The sequence below is a fragment of the Macaca fascicularis genome, chromosome 20 (assembly GCF_037993035.2).
Source record: "Macaca fascicularis isolate 582-1 chromosome 20, T2T-MFA8v1.1".
Classification (NCBI taxonomy): domain Eukaryota; kingdom Metazoa; phylum Chordata; class Mammalia; order Primates; family Cercopithecidae; genus Macaca; species Macaca fascicularis.
This window is the reverse complement of record NC_088394.1, coordinates 85,887,507-85,893,853: the sequence shown is the minus strand read 5'-3', so window position 1 is coordinate 85,893,853 and position 6,347 is coordinate 85,887,507. Positions and strand designations below refer to the sequence as shown.

The following is a 6,347-nucleotide window of genomic DNA, read 5'->3' as shown; positions in this document are numbered from 1 at the left end:
ATGGCACGCGGGGCCCGAGTCTGCGAGCCCCGGAGTCCGCCAGGCCCGGCCGGGGCGCCCGTCCTGGGTTTCCTGTCACCACAAAAGGCCTGGCCGAAATCCAAGCCACAGCACGTTTAAAAACAAAACAGGTGGCTTTTAGCTTTTTTTTTTAACCGCAGTGGTCGAGGAGAAAAAAGGAACAGAGAACCCGCGTGTGCGGGCGGCTTGCGGGTTGCCACCTGCAGGCCCCGGCGGGGCTTCACGGCTGGAGAGCGAGGGGCCCGGGGCGGCTCCACCCTCTTTACGGAGGACACGGCCACGCTGCGCTTCGGAGGCTGCTCCGTGGAGGCCCGGGCGGCGGGACTTCGGAGGCAGCTGGTGTCCGTGGGCCCTGGCATCCTTCCTGCTGTCCGGTTGTTTATACACAGAGCAGGCCGGCTGCTCCCCGCCCCCATGTCCCTCCTCTTACACTTCTCAGGTGGAAGATTCTTCACCTGCCCCCGCTTGTGCCCGCAGGGAGGAGCTGAGGACAGATGAAGGCCAGCATATGGGCCTGGTGCCCTTGCCCTGAGCTCGCGGACTCAGTTTCCCCTCTATGCAGAAAGATGTGGTTTTGGCTGCCTCTGGGCTTGGCCCACTTTGTTCAGTGGGCATCATGACGACAGTGCCAGTAACTGGGGGCCTCCCCAGTGGGAGCCACACAGCATCTTGCCAAGACCAGCTGGGTCGGGGAGACCCTCACCCAGCGGCGCTAGAGGAATTAAAGACACACACAGAGAAATATAGAGCGTGGAATGGGAAATCCGGTCTCACAGCCTTCAGAGCTGAAAACCTTGAACAGAGATTTACCCAGGTATTTTATTAACAGCAAGCCAGTGGTAAGCATTGTTTCCATAGATGAACTAAAAGTATTCTTTATGGGAAATAAAGGGATGGGCCGAAATAAAGGGATGGGTTTGGCTAGTTATCTGCAGCAGGAGCATGTCCTTAAGGCACAGATCGCTCATGTTATTGTTTGTGGTTTAAGAACGCCTTTAAGCAGTTTTCTGCCCTGGGTGTGCCAGGTGTTCCTTGCCCTCATTCTGGTAAACCCACAACCTTCCAGCGTGGGTGTTACAGCCATCATGAACATGTCACAGTGCTGCAGAGATTTTATTTATGGCCAGTTTATGGCCAGATTTTGGGGGCCCTGTTCCCAACACCATCTCATTTAACCCTGTGGAAGCCTGGGGGCGAGCAGTCACCTACAGAACAGGCAACTCCATCGGCCCCACCAAGGCCACATTGCTCAGAAGGGGCGGAGCGAGATTCCACCCCAGCTCAGGGTAGCTTCGGACCCTGTGCTCCTCCATGCACTCAGATCTGGAGGGAGACTGCCTTGAGCTGCCGCTCTGTCTGCTGCTTCAAGGTCCTCAGTTCTCCGGCCGGGCGCGGTGGCTCGAGCCTGTAATCCCAACACTTTGGGAGGCCGAGGCGGGTGGATCACGAGGTCAGGAGATCGAGACCATCCTGGCTAACATGGTGAAACCCCGTCTCTACTAAAAATACAAAAAACTAGCCGGGCGTGGTGGCGGGCGCCTGTAGTCCCAGCTACTCGGAGGCTGAGGCAGGAGAATGGCGTGAACCTGGGAGGCGGAGCTTGCAGTGAGCGGAGATCGCGCCACTGCACTCCAGCCTGGGTGACACAACGCGAGACTCCGTCTCAAAAAAAAAAAAAAAAAAAAAAAAAAGGTCCTCAGTCCTAGAGATTCCACGTCCACCTGGCCTCTCTCCCAGCTCCTCCTTCTAGAAAAGCCCTTTTCCATCTCAGCTCCCACCTGGGCCCCACAGTTCATCCTCAGCCTGGCAGTCGAGGGACCTTGGGAAGAAGTTAGCCCCCACCTTCACCTCCTGACTCCTCCCAACAGGCCAGCCCCACGCCCACCCCCACCCCAACCCCCACCTCCTGGCTCCTCCCCCAACAGGCCAGGCCCACCCCCACCCCCACCTTCACCTCCTGGCTCCTCTCCCAACAGGCCAGGCCCACCCCCAGCGGGGCCCCTGCCTGGCTGAGCCTCTGTGGAGCACTCCTCCCCAGTAACCCGAACACCTCCTCCTTGCCTCTGCTCAGTGGTACTCAGTGATCTCTGGGTGGCAGGGACCTTCCCCTCACTCACTCATCATCTCCCTAATCACTCGTCACTGTCTGTTGTCTTCTGTTTTGGACATTTTTATTTATTATTTCTTACCCCCACCCCTCAACCACCAGAAGCTAAGAGCTGCAGGCAACATTTTGTTGCCTTTCTTTGCTGCTTCACGGCCAGTGCCTGGACACAGAGGGTGACTCCTCACATAGACTAAGAAAGGAATGGGTCCCCGGTTGAGGCTGGCCCTGAGAGGAAGGAGGTTCCACCCAGCAGATGACCCACTACCCAGATGCATGTTAGAACCGGTTGTTGATCTGAACCAGTGTCCACAAAAGCAATGGGAACCCTCCTCCAAGGACAGACAAAGATAAACCCACACTCTCCACGCAGTTTAAAGTCTACTTTCTTAATCAGAAGGTGTGGGCCGGGCGTGGTGGCTCATGCCTGTAATCCCAGCACTTTGGGAGGCCGAGGTGGCAGGATTGCTTGAGCCCAGGAATCTGAGGCTGCAGGGGCGCACTGCACTCCAGCTTCGGTGACAGAGCAAGAACCTGTCTCTAAAATTAAATAAGTAAACAAACAACATAGTGTGTCATGACCATCTCTATTTCTCTGTAGACATTCAACAACACTTTTAATCTTTATATTTTTATTTATTTTGGGACAGGGTCTCGCTCTGTCACCCAGGCTGGAGTGCAGTGGCTCAGTCTCACCTCACTGCAACCTCCACCTCCCAGGCTTAAGTGGTTCTCCCACATCAGCCTCCCGAGTAACCGGGATCGCAGGCAAGCGCCACCACCTGGCTAACTTTATTTGTATTTTTTGTAGAGACATTTGCCACATTGCCCAGGCTGATCTCGGAATCCTGGACCCAAGTGATCCGCCCACCTCAGCCTACCAGAGTGCTGGGATTGCAGGCGTGAGCTACCATGCCTGGCCCTATTTTATTCGTATTTTTGAAGAGACAAGGTCTCACTCTGCTTAAGCATAGCAGCATGAGCATAGCTCACTGCAGCCTCGACTGTCTGGGTTCAAGTGATCCTCCAGCCTTAGCATCCCAGAGTTCTGGGAGAATCTACAGTTACAGAGAATTTATATACTGGTTTAGAACATTTACTATTTTGTTTTGTTTTGTTTCAGATGGGGTTGCCCAGGCTGGTCTCCAACTCCTGAGCTCAAGAGATCTGCCCACCTCAGCCTCCCAAAATTCTAGGATTTCAGGCATGAGCCACCACAAATAAATTTATTGAGCACCAACTATATGCCATGCTCTGGTCAAAGCACTAGGACAGTGTGGTGAGAAAACAGACAAGGTCCCATCACTCAAGGAACCAGACAATAAGCAAAGATGCAAATTAATCAGAGATGTGATAAGCACCAAGAAGGAAATAAACAGTTGGACGAGACAGTGACTGAGATCAGGGAAGGAAGATGCTTGAGCCAAGCCTCAGGGATCAGAAGGGAGAGAACCGCTGAAGAGTGGGAGGGGCATCCAGGTAGAAACGCGAGTGCAAAGCCCTCAAGGAACCGAAAGAGCCTCCTGTGAGTGAGGAACTGGAAGCAGGTCCATGTGGCTGGAGTTTAGCACAAGGTGAAGTGAGGGCAGAGGACCAGATATGGGAGGCTATGAGCTAATAGTAAACACATTGGCTTTGATTTGTGGTGAGATAGGAGCCGTTGGAAATTTCTCTCAGCCCTTTTTTTTTTTTTTTTTTGGAAACAGGGTCTCACTCTGTCGCCCAGGCTGGAGTGCAGTGGCACAATCTCGGCTTACTGCAGCCTCAACCTCTTAGACTCAAGGGATCCTCCTGCCTCAGCCCCCCTAGTAGCCAGGGCTACACGCACACACCACCACGCCTTCCTAATTTTTTCGGGGGGAGGGGTGGGAGACAGAGTCTCGCTCTTTTGCCAGGCTGGAGTGTAGTAGTGTGATCTCGACTCACTGCAACCTCCACCTCCTGGGTTCAAGCAATTCTTCTGCCTCAGCCTCCTGAGTAGCTAGGATTACAGGTGTGAGCCACCACACCCAGCCCAATTTTTTTTTTTTTTTTTTTTTGAGACGTAGTCTTGCTCTGTCACCCAGGCTGGAGTGCAGTGGCACGATCTCAGCTCACTACAAGCTCCACCTACTCGGTTCCCGCCATTCTCCGGCCTCAGTCTCCTGAGTAGCTGGGACTGCAGGCACCTGCCGCCACACCCAGCTAATTTTTTGTATTTTTAGTAGAGACAGGATTTCACTGTGTTAACCAGGATGGTCTCGATCTCCTGACCTTGTGATCCGCCTGCCTCAGCCTCCCAAAGTGCTGGGATTACAGGCGTGAGCCACGGCACCTGGCCCTGGTCAATTGTTTTAATTTTCTTTTAGCCTCCACAAATAAATGAAAACGTGCAAAGCTTGTCTTTCTGTGCCTGGCTTATTTCACTTAACATAATGACTTCCAGTTCCATCCATGTTGTTGCAAATGACAGGATCTCATTCTTTTTTACGGCTGAATAGTACTCCATTGTGTAAAGTACCACATTTTCTTTATCCATTCATCTGTTGATGGAGGATAGGTTTACTATCTGCTTCCTTCTTGATGCTCATCACATCTCTGATCATGGTCATAGTTTCTCAAATGTATACATATGTCAAAATCTATCCAGTTCTACCCTTACACATGTGCAGTTTATTGTATGTTGATTATATCTCAACAAAGCTGTTAAGAGACCAAGTGTGGTGGCTCATGCCTGTAATCCCAGCACGTTGGGAGGCTGAAGCTGGTAGATCACCATGAGGTCAGGAGATCAAGACCATCCTGGTCAACATAGTGAAACCCCGTCTCTAATAAAAAAAAAAAATACAAAAAATTAGCCACGTGTGGTGGTGGGCGCCTGTAGTCCCAGCTAGTCCGGAGGCTGAAGCAGGAGAATGGCGTGAACCCGGGAGGCAGAGCTGGCAGTGAGCCAAGATCACACCACTGCACTCCAGCCTGGGTGACAGAGCGAGACTCTGTCTCAAAAAAAAAAAAATACTTATTTTGAGACACATCCATGTGGCAGCAGATGTCTGTGGTTTATCCCTCTCACTGCTGAGTATCCATGGATGACCACACTGTCTATCCATTCACCTGTTGATGGCCATCTGGGCTGTTTCCAGTGTTTGCTATTATAAATAAAGCTACTATAAACGTGTGTGTGCATCACTGTGTGGAGATATGCTTTCATTCTCCTGGGCAATATTTAGCAACAGAATGGCTTGGTCACGTGCAGTGATTTTACTTCTTAGGATGCATGAACTTTCTCCCATGGTGGTTGTGCCTTTTCATGTTCCTGCTGGGAGGTGTGAGTGCTCCAGCGGTTCCTGTGTCCACACCAACAACTGGTGTGGTGGGTCTCTCCCCTGGAGGATACTGAGCAGAGAAGTGGTATAATTTTGTTTTCAAAAGATCCCTCTGGGCCGGGCACGGTGGTTCACGCCACACTTTGGGAGGCCGAAGTGGGCAGATCACGAGGTCAGGAGTTCAAGACCACTCTGGCCAACATGGTGAAACCTCATCTCTACTAAAAATACAAAAATTAGCTAGATGTGGTGACGCGCACCCATAATCCCAGCTACTCAGGAGGCTGAGGCTGGAGAATCGCTTGAACACCGGAGGCAGAGGTTGTAGTGAGCTGAGATTGGGCCACTGCACTCCAGCCTGGGTGACAAGAGCAAGGCTCCGTCTCAAAAAAAAAAAAAAGACACATTGGGATAGACAGGAAAGAACAAATTTAGATACACTGTCACATATCTTTTTAGTTGATTTCCGGGTCCTGAGACAAGATCAGTTCAGTTAAACAGCTATTTCCCATCACAGGAGGCGGCACTGCAGATGGGCTAGACTTAGGTATATAAGGAAGATGAACATATTTTTAATAAGAGGCATTTCTGTGAAAACAGAAGAAAAAGTTTACTGTTGGACACAATCTATCCAGATGTTAGACTCAAAGCATCTTTAGATACAGAGGAGGAAGCCCCTGGCAGTCTGACACTATGTTTTCACCCGTGTTACAAAGAATAACTTCAACTTTCTGAGCCTCAGGAAAAAGTAGCAATTTCACTGAGTCCAGGTCAGAAAAACAAAAGACAAATTTGAAAGTATTAGCGTGGGGACTTGTAGCCCAGAAACAATTCAGGACTCAGATCACATTGCAGAAAACAAAAAAAAACCTCAAAAACAACGAACAAGACTCTAACAACAGGTTTACTAGTATGGT

General features: G+C 51.0%; 1 long non-coding RNA gene across 1 annotated transcript; it reads left to right on the top strand.

Annotated features, from left to right (window-relative positions):
• On the top strand, positions 1-4,508 carry LOC135968966 (uncharacterized). The gene is made up of 2 exons (XR_010584017.2): positions 1-835; positions 3,249-4,508. It is a non-coding gene; the product is annotated as an uncharacterized lncRNA (long non-coding RNA).
• The last annotated feature ends 1,839 nt before the right edge of the window (positions 4,509-6,347 follow it).